Consider the following 14,205-nt stretch of genomic DNA (forward strand, 5'->3'; position numbering starts at 1 on the left):
TTGTATGTGGGTTGCACCCCCTCGGTACCCTACAAGTGAACTATATAATCTATAAAAAGAAATTTAGCACTTTTCTAAGGATTTTAAGTTGTTCCAATTACCCTTTATTCCTACAAATGTTATCTAACCATATAGTTTCAATTACCAACATCAACATTTCACATATGATTCTGTGCTAATCAGCATAACCATCATCCACATGGGCAAAAACACTCTATTAACTCAGTTGTAATTCCTTTTGCGAGTAACGTCATCATGACAAAAGGGTGCTGCTACTACTGAAAGTCAAGATCGAAAAAGTTCAAGAGGAACTTTGGATCCAACGAGGTACCAGCACACTACCTAAAAAGGAGCAATAGTAGGAACTATGAGTAGTATACAGAACTGATTTGAAGAGGAAAACTGCAAGTATTATGCGTAAGTAGGTCACAAACACCTAATACAAATCCATCTGGCATTTGACATAGTAAAACCAATTTCAATACTAGGACTTAACATCCTCAGCATTATTTTGCCAAAAAGAGGTGGTATATCAAAAATCATGATCTAAAGGTATGATAAAAAATAAGAATATAAAATAATCAATCCTCATATCTAAGTACTAAACAAATGATTGCGAACAGAGGCTCTCATAACAGTGGTTAAGCATCACAGATTAGATCCATGTAGGCTCGATTCATTGTCATCCGAGCACCTACCAGTTAGTTTTCTGCTCATTTTCTTCAAATATTTGAGTTTTCATTCTCATCCTTAGCTTGCTAACTGCAAACATAACATAGAAAAAAAGAGTTTCACTTACTACATTGAGTTCAATGAGCAAAATCTAGTAATATAAATAAGTCTAACCTCCCCTAAGCTTTAATAGTAATATCAGTAGGTAGAAAGAGTTGAATATAATTATTTGGTACAAAAATTGATTCTCACAATTATGAGGTGATAAATGCTTAGATCGAAGCAAGAAATAAGCTCTTTCCTTTTAAGTTGAGAACATATCTCTACACCTGCCAATTAATGTGAATGTGTAAACATTCCATATCCAAATCTCCATATACTGTACACTTGAAGCTCAAACTTAGGTCAAGTTCAAGTTCAATGATTAATGACCTACAATTTCTGTTATGCGCTTATAGGAAAGATTGCCAACTTGTTGAATTAAACTCAAATCAGATTTTACTTCACCCTTTCTAGCCACTTAATGTTGGTAATTCATATCATTGCATATGATATGTTCGTATGAAGAATCAACATCAAGATTTTCTGAAAAATATGGCATGTCTCAAGATGTGCAAAGCATAACTTATAGTAACAAATTCCTATCTCTATCTAATCACTACCGAGACTATTCTCTGAGATGCGTGAAACTTAATTATTTGGGAAAAAGACCAAATGCAAAAGTAATAAATTGCACCTACAAATGATTGAGGACAACCAGCTGAAGTTCTTTTTCAGCACCACAAACAACTTTTGGTACACGTTTCACACCCTATCACTGAACAATCTAGTAGACTAAGATTATTAAAGCCAACCAAAAAAGCTAGAGTCCTACAGCATCATCAGAGCTTAAAAAATCAGCCATACCACTTCACCCAAAGAAAACTGATGGACTACAGGACTAGTACTAGCACCATCGAGAAGACTAAAAAATTCCTCCTGAGGAGAAGAGTCAAGACCTAGATAAGCAAACAAAAATAGTTAAATGAAGAAAAATGAAACACCATCTATCGCTCTGTATTAACAGTACCACTTGCCACGATCACTAACAAGGTTTTGCAATGGATCAAACTTCCTCATGTATGTTAATGGCATCAGCCCACTACTTATACATGACTGATAATGATGTCAGGATGACATAAAGTAAATCTTCAATGTCCAAAGCTTGTTGAGCAACTTGATGAAGTTCATTTTTTCTGCAGATAGGAATAGATTGATAATCTAGGGAGGCATTCGGCTGACAAAGATTTCTCAAAAGTCCGTTCTAATTTCAATTTAAGAATTAAAATAGGCCAGAAAATGCGTTTGGTAACACTAAGAAAGCAGCTGATGAATAAAATGGAAAACTATCCTCATAATCAAAATCACAAACTGAATATGACTTTTTAGTATTCTCATTCCAAATGCAAACATGGAGATTTGGAATGACTAAGGCTGTTTTTGGAATGTAACGTAACCCAAGCATATTCTCACAATTTTCATCCCTAATGACATATATCATTTTCACTTAACAAACATTTTGTCAAAAAAAAAAAAATCAAAAACAGTTTCTATGAAGACGGAAACTACAGGCCTTAAACAGTCGGGAACAAATCCTCCTCCATATTGCACTTCGTCATCCTCACCTGTTAATCGGAGGGAATCGAGCAACAACCTCAAAACCAAATCGGAAAACAATCGAACCACCGCCGCCCATTAGGAGGTCGTGGAAAGAAGGTCCAAAAGGGAGCCGAACCTAAGAAGCCAAAGCGGTCCATGAAACTTGAAGCTGAAACGGAAGCGTGCGCTGTTGGAACAGAGCTGGTACAGAGCTGTTACGCTCAGTCTAATAGTCGGAGGAAGGGGGCAGGGGCGGATCTTTTTCGTTTTCTTTTTCTTTTTCTTTTGTTTTTGAAAATTGAAAATTGAAATATCCTTTTCTTTTTCCCTCTCTTTTACTTATTTTAGGGCCGTGTTTCACAATGGAATATGAATCTTTTGATTTTTTTTTCTTTTGGTAAAGAATATTCTTAATTAATAGGTATTTTCACAGTCACGACCAGATACAAAACAAAGAAACTCTCGTTTGACTCTACTCCCCTATTGATTTCATTTTATTTTTCCGTTCAATTTCTCTGTTTCGTACCTTCCATTTAATCAGGTCAAATGGATCGTGAGTTCTTTAGAACACATGTGATCATTTACCGACTAGTTTCAAAAAGTACCAAACTTTGTTATGATCTTCGTTGTTCTGGTGGAAGAAAGTTTGTAATGCTTGATATGGCAAAGATTGGTTGGATTGATGGTCAATTATCTCCTGAAACCACAAAATAGTTTGTTTTTTGAAATTGTTACGGTATTATGTAATCACGGAGTTCCTTTTTTGGCATTGCTTATGCCTGATATGATCTTTTGTTAATTGCTTTACAAATTATCCAGAAATAAAATCCCAAAAATTCTCAAAATGAACAAAAGAACAAAAAAAAAAAAAACTCCAAACGGAACAGCACAACAACGCAAAAAACGAAGAAGAAAGAAGATGAAAAAATGAATGAGAAAAGAAGCCAATTGAAAAAAATAATAAATTTTCTTGGCATAGTCACTTAATAAATTTTTAGGCATTTCTCTAACGAAATCCTATTACATTTTACAATTTTTTTTTTTTTGGGTTGCGAACGATAATTTTGATTAGACGGGTTTTGTTGCCATAAACAAAAATGATGCACTCATGCAGGCTAGCGTGCGTCATGGTTGATTAGAAAAAAGAGAGGAAAATGTATAAGTTAAGCGCAAATCAAGTGGTCCGCCGATTCATGCTTTGATCTTTGGACTACACATAGCCCGCATGTACGCTTGTGCGCTACCAGCGAGTGGGATACATGTCTATCACACTCAATTTCCAATCGAAAAGAAAAAGCTAAGATCAATTTCAGAAAAGTGACTTGCATTGAATTGTCAGCCAAAATCTTTCGTGGAAAGCGAATGATTTGAAAAATGTTTTTCAAAAAATAATCACCCATACAATTACAAAAATAAACGAATGCAAAAAGATTTCCATCGTGCTGGACAATGGAGATGTATTTCTTTGGTCGATTATTTCAAACAATATGAGTGATCATTTTTAAAAAGGTATTTTCCAAATTCATCTTTTTGTGAAACAAAAGAAGCCTCAACGTAATCTATAAATAATGTCATGTAAGATATGATGTGTTCAGGTTGGTTTAAGAAACGGTATTGTTTAATTCAGGTCCATGTGTTCAAGAGTCATCTCGTCGCACACCCCAACAAAACAAAGTGGCCTAATGGGAGGACTCGTGGGACATCACATCGATGCAAATGTGGTGGTGGATCTAATTATTGAAATTGTAATTTGGAAGAAAGCAATGTGATTGTCCCCATTCACTTTTGAATTTATATATATATGCTAATGAATTATTCAGATCAACATCTCACAAGAGCGAACATTCACACATGCTTAACATGTCGAGATGACGGGGCAAACTCAAAGGTGGCCAAGCCATTTGCCATCACCAACTAACCTCCAGGCACTCGGCCAGAGAGAAATTACTCTCGAGTCATTTGCCATCACCGCCCAAAATCCAGCCCCTTTCCATGCGCCTATCTTTTTCCCCAAATTTGTGACGATTGCACATCAAATTTTAATGTACACGATCACTCTAGAGTCAAGCAGCGAGCGTCATTCATGTCTCTTTTTATCCTCATCATTCTTTTGGATGGATCACTAAGTCTTGTTACCAATAAATATGCAGGCCATGTTTAATCTGCCCATTCCCCATATCTGCAATGCAGAGGAATTTCACACACTGCAAAACTTCACGTCCTTGGCTTGGCAAGAGCGTGGAGATAGCTGGGTTTGCAGCCCGTTCTTCTCACGGCCACGAATGTAAGCTCGCCATGCCAATGCTGCTTTTACCAAGAGATGCACCCTTGCTGAAGAAGATGGTCATTAATGTCAATCAAAATCTCTCGAGTCTTTGCCACGGCTAGTTCTAGCATAGATGCAATCTTACCATAGTGTCTCGCTACAAGCTGCTTAATAGGGAGGAAGTCGGTGGACAAGAATGGTTTGGACAGTTTCCTATGCTTGCATCGAATTATCTTTGGATTATTGGAGCTTTTATGGAGCAAGAAACTTAGTAGTTGTGCCATTGGCATCTTTTCAATAAAAGAAAAAAGAAGAAAAAGGACAACCCAGAAACTCAACATTGAACTAAATGAGCTACATCAATTTTCATAACAAATGATTTCCTACCAATCATGTTCAATTTTCCATCTAAAATATCTCATCTTAAAGTGAAAATTACCTGCAGTCAAGACATTGTGATCAAATCATCATTGACAATTCACAAACCTGTACATAGATCTGAAAAAACCTCCCAATTGGGAAACCATATTCCACATTTATAGATCTGGTGATACGCAATGGGCCCAAGGGAGTCCATTTAGGAGAGTCCCAACAAGGAATTATAAGGACTTGCTCCATGAAACTAAAGAGACAACTGATAGGAACCAAAATGATATTGACTAGAAAAATTCTCCAGCACGCGTTTCTAGACTAATCAAATGTTTGTAGAGAGAAGCTCATCATGTTTTCACGTTGAAACAGTACCAAAGCCAAACGTGCAGGAAAGTTCAGTAGAGTTCCTAAAATTCTAAATATTCTAATAGCTGCACACCCACAGAGAGAACTACCTATACACAAGCATACAAACTCACAGAACACTTTCCCCAACCGACGGTCGTATAGGCTCTCTCAATCTCCCTAAAAAGAGCAGAAACTCAAAAGTCTAAAACAAAAGAAGAAAGTCTATACAGCAGGCTAACCCAGAAAAACACCAAACTTTTAGGTGCTTCAACTGCAGTATAGGTAGAAGGAGCACTCAGGGCAAACAACAAAAGCTTTGGATAATTGTGCTCTATCAAAGTCGGAGGTGTCATCTCTGAAGTGACCAACAGCAGTGAAATCTAGAACTTTACAAGAATAACTTAACCTAGTAAGGTTATTTAATTAACCAGCCCATTACTTTCAAGCAATATTGATTTCTGCCATCAGATCCATTTATTAAAAAAGACTGCTCTATGGAAGCAAGAAAGGAAATAAGTAGTCATTGACTGAATCTGATAGAATATATAGCTAAATGTTTGATCCGAACAGACAGAAGGCTTACAACATTTCTGATTGGAAAGACACCAAATATACTAAAGCACAAAGCCCCATCTTTATCTCCACTGCAAAGCATATTCAAACATTGCTTGGAAGAATTTGAGAGCTCCACGAATGAATCTTGACCATCGTCAGTTAAACCAGTTTCCAGGTGCTAGGCCAGGCATGCGAGGAACTCTTGGAGCTGGAGGGAAGAAATGAGTAGTGCGATCCTCAAATGTCAAAGAGTTGCCAGAAGTGTCCTACTAAAAAATGGATTATTATCTTTCCAATTGGGGGGAAAAGAAGAAGAAGAAGAAGAAGAAGAAGAAGAAGACAAAGATAAATATAACAAGAGATTAAAGTTAAGGAGTCAACAATCAGTAAATTAACAACTCACAGCTGACACCAAACATAAGTTTTCAAAAAACCTTCCATAAACCCATATTAAAGCTGTTGAATAATTTTAAGTTTGAGAAAAGAAATATCTTAGTAAACCAGATTAAAATAACTACTTAACTGCAAACAAAGCATTAAATAGAACATGAAAGGTATGAACAATGAAATATTGTCTGTTAAGAATCAAGATCAAGAAGTCAGATGAATTTTTTTAAGTTGAAAGATGCATACTCTATTCACTTGGGCATCCTCCTCCAAATTGAGACACACCACAGAACTGCCACCTGGGACTTCAATCTTCTTAACAGTTTCCATTCTGCTTAATAATTATACCAAGTCAGAAATAAATACACCACAGTACAATTAACTGCTGCAAGCAATAGCATAAAAAAGCAGCACAATGCGTATCCATGGTTCCATAAAGACGGCTAGATTGGTAAGATAACATTCATATGTAAAAATAAGCTCTTCAGAGCAAAACATAATCCATGAAATGGATAATGATTAGTAAATTGGTAGGCATCACAAAGAAACTTTATGGCAGCAGCATCAGCCAAGTTCTGAGCAATTGTACCCATGACCAAACAGCTGGCTTAATGACATAACTGGTAATCTACGAACTTTTCCACCCACAAGCATAATTGAGGCACACACAAATTCTATCATTTAGGAGTCACCTGAACTATTACCTTCCTAATATGACTGAACTGGACATATGTCACTTTAAATAATAGAAAGAAACTATTAATTTGATGAAAATGAGCATGCCACGAATGACTGCTTCTATATGCTGTCTCACTCATCATTGGATAGGAATGAACCGTTCAATCTAATTAGTTAAATGGGTATATATAATATGCAAGATATCATCTAAACCAAGTACTTTGTAAGTTTACAGCTATTCTTTTTAAAAATTATATGACATTGACGAAGATATGCATATTGTACGTATTGGACAAGTTATTCATGCTGTCTCGGTCATGTTTGGGTTGGAATGAACCATTCACTTTAATTAGTTAAATAGGTATATATAAGATACAAGATATCATCTAAACCTAGGACTTTGTAAGCTTGCAGCTATTCTTTTTAAAAATTATATGACATTATATGCATATTGCATGTATTGTACAAGTTATTCATGTTGTGTCAGTCATGTTTGGATTAAAATGAGCCATTCACTTTAATTAGTTAAATGGGAATATATAAGATACAAGATATCATCTAAACCTAGGATTTTGTAAGCTTACAGCTATTCTTTTTAAAAATTATATGACATTATATGCATATTGATGTATTTTAGCAAGTTATTCATGCTGTGTCGGTCATGTTTGGATTGGAACGAAAAATTCACTTTAATTAGTTAAGAGGGTTATTCATCTCATGTCCTTGTTGATCTATTTAACAAAGGAAGAATTGTTAAGTTTCCGTGCTGAGAGAGTCAGAATGACCTATCTAGCAGTCCACTGTTAATTTGACATTGGGAGACAGGACCCTCTCTCTCTCCAGTACATCCGACTGCAGGGGACACACCTGTTCCAAGCCAACTCTGACAACAGCTTCCCATAGTAAGAACCTCTTATCAACCCCACAAACTTTGGCAGGCAAGCATCGAATTGCTTCCCTCTAGCATGATGATCCACATCTGAATCACAAACAACACTCTTTGAATAAAGACTCCAATAGACCTCCATACAGGTATCAACTATGATACCAACTTAAAATACAACCATCCGATTCATTGGCCATTATATCAAATGATTTGGCTAAATTTTCAGTATTTCAGAAACCTATTAAGTTAATGGGCAACTTGAGCTCTGCAAAGCTTATGTTAAATATAATCAGGGCAATGTAGGATGACAATATGCAAACATCCTTTACCATTCGAAGGATACATTGTCAGTGTTGGAGAAGTCCAAGAAACATCAAGCTCCTGATCCTTTGGTGATTTAGAAAATCTTCCATAAACCCATACTAGCTGTTGGACTGTGAAATAAGATTCTAAGTTTGAAACTTAATTGCAAACAGAGCATTTGAGACAACATGTAAGACACGGAGATAAGATATTGTCTGTTAAGAATCAAGATCAAGAAGTTGTATCAAAGAAAATTCAAAGTCATCCTACAAAGCCATACAGAGAAATGATTGGCGTGAAAAAGTAGTTCAAATTTGCACATGTGGATCTCTAGATAATATATGTCAATTTCATATTAAAGGCATATGCCCAGTAGAAGGGACAGTGTATTGGGAATGTTTCTGGTGGATGCAGAAACTGATGTAAGAGGGAATAGCGGCAATTAATTCTTACGAAGTATCTTTTTCAGAATAGAAGAGAAAGGCATTTAGGCAGTTTCCTTGAAATTGTGATGATCAAATTAGTTCCTAATCAGGAAACATGAGAGAACACAAGGATAATAAGCTAAACAGAGAGCCCAATTCGATAAGATCACCCAACTAAAGCTTCCATGTACATTGTCAAGTGATCAAACCTGAGATCAAATACGAAACTAGATTATTCAATAGAGGAAAAGTGAAAAACCATTGTTGAGAATAACTTCCATAAGACGACCCCTAACACCAATTGTTTCCTTTTTTTTCTCTGCTACTCTCATTGTAGTCTCAAGTTTCTGGCCACACAGGCAAGGAAATGAAAAATAAGGTACAACTTTATGGTAAAAGGCATATGGATAGAAATATCTACAGACAACCCCCATTTAAAGATGTCCTGAATCAGCCAAACAAGAAATGAATATCTCAGCTGATATATTTTATAAGTTAGGTAAAACCAAAAGCAAAAGCTTTTAATTAAAGGTAATTCAATGTTTACATAAACCAATTTTCACCAGACAGGTAATCATATCACTAGCCATGCTCAAGCTCCTGTTATGCATACAAAGAGATCTAGAATTTCACATTTGATACACATATTACTCATATGCAAGTTTCATGAAGAGATCTAGGTTAAATAACTAAAGCATGATCCTCTTTTAAGTCCTTGAGGACCACTGTCTACCACAAACCGAACGGAAACAGCCACATTACATGAACACATGCAACCCTTACCTCGGTTCTTCGCCCAAACCACACCTAAAATCTAACATGCAACCATCAAAACAACATGCAAGAGAAGTTATGAACCCCCACTTGCCTCTAAAATGAACGAACAGCAAGCACGGCGGCGTAGGACGGTCGGACTAGGCGGCGACGGCGAACGGGCGGCACCTCCCTCTCGGCTCCGCCTCCTTCCCTCTCGGTCTCTCTTCCGCTCAAGCCCTCTCTCGCACACTCTCTTGGCCAAAATGAAGAAAACGGCCACTCTCTCTCTTCCCTCTCTCTTTTTATACTCCCCTAGGCTCATCATAGGTAATGATTGATCCACCACACCTATGGCCAATGCATGCTCTTTACTTTATGCCACTTGTCACACTAATTTTTGAATTGATTTGGGCTTGGGCTTGGGCTTAGGCCCAACCGGCCACTCCTCCTTGGGCTGGTCGACAGCCACCTCTTGGGCCCAATGGGCCGACTAGCTTGGCCCACCAAGCTCTAGGCAAATGGGTCCAAGGCCCATTTCGAAAATAAGCCTATTTTCTCCTCTTTTTTTTTTTTTTTGAATTCCTTTCTATAAATATTTCTAAATTCAAATTTCATCTTGGCCAAACTGCCACAACACAGGCAAGGAAATGAAAAATATAGGTACAGCTTTATGGTGAAAGGCATATGGATAGAAATATCTACAGACAAACCCCATTAAAAGACGTCCTGAATCAGCCAAACGAGAAATGAATATCTCAGCTGATATATTTTATAAGTTAGGTAAAACCAAAAGCAAAAGCTTTTAATTAAAGGATTCAATGTTTACATAAACCAATTTTGAGACAGGTAATCATACTCAAGCTCCTGTTATGCATACAAAGAGATCTAGAATTTCACATTTGATACACATATTAGCAATGAGGACCAGACTTGATGGGGGGAAAGCAATCAGTTCAAACAACAGATAACAGCAATGATTTTTCCCATAGTTCATATTTTTCCCACTGAGGTAGCATTTTTAAGAACATTTATGAATGGAAAAATTAGATATTGCATTAATGTGAAGAATTTAAAATGAAAGAGCATAAACAACACAGTCAAGTAAGAACTTCTATAAAAACAAGATTCTACTACATTACAACTTTCTAATTATTTTGCTGATATATGTGTTCCATCTGTTGAAATTCCTTCACAAGTGTCCTTCGCAAATATTCGGTGTCCCCAAATCCTCCAAACAATAGTAATTCTCTAACTCTCTACATTGTTTCTCTAAGACAATAATAAGGGTAAGGCATCTTACTAACCTGACAAGATATATCAGAGTAGAAAATATTAAAGCTGTTGGACTGTGAAATAAGATTTTTAGTTTGAAACTTAACAGCAAACAAAGCATTAGAAAAAAACATGTAAGATATGAAGAATGAAATAGTCTATTAAGAATTAATATCCAGAAGCCGTATCAACTTTTAAGTTGAAAGATGCATACTCTGTTCACTTGGGCATCTTCCTCCTGGTTGAGACACAACACAGCTGCTGCATAGGACTTCAAGCCTCATAACAGTTTCTCATTTTGCTTAATATTTATACCTTGTTAGAAACTATTATAACACAGCATGTATAACTACTGCAAGCACTAGCATATAAAAAGCAGCACACCACATATCCATAGTTAATTAAAGAAAGCCAGATTGGAAGATAACATTCATTATGTATTATGTATAATTAAAGGGCATACAATTTCTATCATTTAGAAGTCACCTAAACCACAACCTTTTAATTTGACTGAACTGAACATATTTGAGTTTCAATAGTCAAAATAAACTATTATATTGATGAAAATGAGCATGTCATATTGACACCATCCGCTTAGAGTGTAAATCCTCACAATCAGCTCAACCACTGCAAACGCTATGCAGAAATTTTTCATTGACATTTGAAGCATTTTCAATCATCAATGACAAGATCAGTCCTATCCAACATGAGAATGCAGCACATCAATTAGATTCAAGTCCTAAAGTGTATATATCTATTGAATCTATTACTTATGTATGACATGTGAAACAAATAATTCATTAAGGCTATTCATCTCTTCTCATTTGCTGACCTATTTAACAAATGGGCCATGTTCAATGATCTAATAAGATTTGTTAAGCTTATCCTGCTCATATTGACCTATCTAATAGTCCGTATTAACTTGACATTGCCAAACATGGCCAGTAAACATGGATTGCCATCTCTATTAGCAGCTAAATGTTCATTCAGCAAGCTTGTTGTTTGCATTGCATTGTGCAGCTTTTGAGCAATTCAGAATATTTCTCAAGAGAGATCAGAGAAGAACACATTATGATGATAAAGGATTCTTGCAGAAGGAATTTATGGTTGAGAAGTAATGAGGGTAACGTTACAATAATAGCATGGAAAACTTACTTCTACATCATGCAGTGAAACTGTACTATCTTTAAGTCCAAAGACAGCAACCTTGCCATCAGGACCGTAGCATAATGATGTCAAACGTTTACACCTTAGCATAATGATGTTAAACGTTTACCTGGAGTAGATTAGAATAATTAAGAAGTCAATATTGACGACACGCAATGAATGTGCAAAGATAAGTGGCTTCATAAAAAACAACCAGAAAAGCAACAGACAGATTGAGAAAGAAAGACTAATTCTTCATAATAAAATTAATAGAAGAAGAGGGAAGATAGAGAACGCACAGTAAACAGGAAATGTTAATTAAAATTTGTGAAGTGAGGCAAAACGTCATAACAATAGAAGATAATTGAGAGGGATATCGGTCATTTGATATGAGATTCTTTGGGCTAGTAGGTCATCCAAAGTGACAAGAATCTATACTTTTTGGCAGCCTCCAATCCACTATCTCAATCTAAAAACAAATCTTGCTGCTCACTTTGGAACCTCAAGGTGGAGTGGATCCATCAAAGCTTACTTCAGGTAAGGATCACAAGTGTACTAGTATCTAAAACTTAGGATCTCAACAGAAACCATTCAAGGGTTGGCTCAAGTAGTATAGTGCACTCAACAACATGTTATCCAAATCCAGAAGACAATATGAGGCGTGAAGCAGTCAGATGTTTCTGGAAAAAAATGCATCCACTCTAAATTTTTCCACTGAAAATAGATAGCAAGAACTGCCAAGGCTAGGTAGCTAATCCTAAGCTCTTATGAATTTGAATTACCAAGCCATAAGGTCATATAAGAACTTAAGATACTTGGATGCAGCAACTTCTACACTCCTACTCTCTGCACTTTCTTCAATTCCTTACTCCATCCCTCTCAACCAGATTGTCATACAAGTATGCAGCATAGCTTGAGATATCCTATTAACAAGTAAGTGAAACCCTCACCAACAAACTTAATTAATCAAAATGATGTGACAAAATGCCCCTCTTCACAAGATGTGAGAAACTTCCAACCTATACTCTACAATTTAGTATATATTAAATATCTCCTAGCAGAGAATGCTCAATCATTAAGAAAGAGGAAGAAGAGGAGCCAAAAGAAGCGTTACATTTTGAGAAACAGCATGAGAAATCTATGGAAAACTATATAGATGCCTAGCAGCATTGAGAATGGTATTCTACAGGGCCTAAACCTACCAACTCCATGTGAGCATCAAGCACTTCTACATCTGACATAGCTAGTCTATCTAGCACAAATGACACCCCCTCCAATTCAAGTTCTTTCTTTCTATGGACACTTTAACTGGCATACCCAGAAGGATGACAACATGCAAACACCCTTTACCATTCCAAGGATGCATTGTCAGAGTTTGGAGAAGTTTAAGAGACATCAAGCACCTCATCCTTTGATGATTTTGTTTCCTTTTAGAAGTGCCTCGCGAAAACTCTCTTGGATATTTCAGCACTCACATCAACCAGTGGCCTGCCAGTGAGTCAAATGAAATCAATCCAGCAACTAATATTAATGAACTAATAATAATACTAAGAAGTTTGCAGGTCTCTGTTTGTCAAACTCGATAATCTTTTTGAACTCTTTGGATCCAACTAATGGGGCAAATAACATTATCAACCACAGAAGCTTTGATCAAATTAGCACAGTGTATTCAAATCAAGATGCTTGCTTTTGGGGGACATAGTATGATTCTTTTCCTTATCACTATGTTCTACTCATGCAGTAGAATTAATGCAAGATAGTTTTCAAATGGCATATAGGATACCGAAAAGTTTCCCTAGGAAACTTATGCAAATGCTTCCTATGTTTAACTTTTCAGCAAGTAGATGAACTAACAAGAGCTTATGCACAATATAAGGAATTATTTTACAATACAGTTGATTATGTCAAAAGACATTCTAGTAATGTCTTGCTTGGCTCAAAAGTTCAGGTATATGACAGATGGCTTTACCAATTCTACAAACATCAACATGCATTCAAACCAAATGAGTGGGTATATTCTGGATTCAAAACAAATGAACATGGATTCATAGTTAGAAGAAAATTAGAATTGCAATTTTCTCGATTGAACCAAATAATTCATGATGCTTTTGCTTCTGTCCTGTTTGCTAGTTCACACACGGCCACACCACCAGGAGAAGAGCTTGTTCTTACATTTAGCATTTTTAGACAGACACGATTAATTTAATCAGCTAATGCAGATAGTTCTGCGAGATAAAATGTTCGAACTCAATGGTTAGACTAATTTTATCCCAAGTTAGTAGTGTATGCATCCTAAGAGATGATGCCCATCAACATGCTCGTTTTGCACCGTAAATTCACTCTTAAGTGTACCTTAGAAATATGCAGTCATGAACTGCATGGTGAGTGCAGAGCCAACTAAAACCTCACATTAGAAGGATGGCCATATAGGTTCTTCACTCAGCATTTCTTGACCTACATAATGACATTTAGCATGCTATCCAATACCTGTATATATCAGA

General features: G+C 36.3%; 1 protein-coding gene across 32 annotated transcripts in view; it reads right to left on the reverse strand.

Annotated features, from left to right (window-relative positions):
• LOC104435785 (disease resistance protein RPV1-like) overlaps nucleotides 1–14,205 on the reverse strand; it is a 48,934-nt gene that overhangs the window by 25,558 nt on the left and 9,171 nt on the right. For 2 of the 32 annotated variants that reach the window (XM_039312893.1, XM_039312892.1), the window contains exons 6-7: nucleotides 14,057–14,191; nucleotides 11,714–13,192 (exon numbers count right to left, since the gene is read on the reverse strand). The gene's annotated coding sequence lies outside the window, so the exon portion shown is untranslated. Of the gene's footprint in view, nucleotides 1–5,791; nucleotides 6,121–6,484; nucleotides 6,570–7,701; nucleotides 7,896–8,131; nucleotides 8,237–10,772; nucleotides 13,193–14,056; nucleotides 14,192–14,205 lie in introns of those variants that run through there. The other 30 variants (XM_039312883.1, XM_039312884.1, XM_039312876.1 and 27 more) reach the window with 30 other exon arrangements.

Source organism: Eucalyptus grandis, chromosome 5, assembly GCF_016545825.1.
Source record: "Eucalyptus grandis isolate ANBG69807.140 chromosome 5, ASM1654582v1, whole genome shotgun sequence".
NCBI classification, from domain to species: Eukaryota; Viridiplantae; Streptophyta; class Magnoliopsida; order Myrtales; family Myrtaceae; genus Eucalyptus; species Eucalyptus grandis.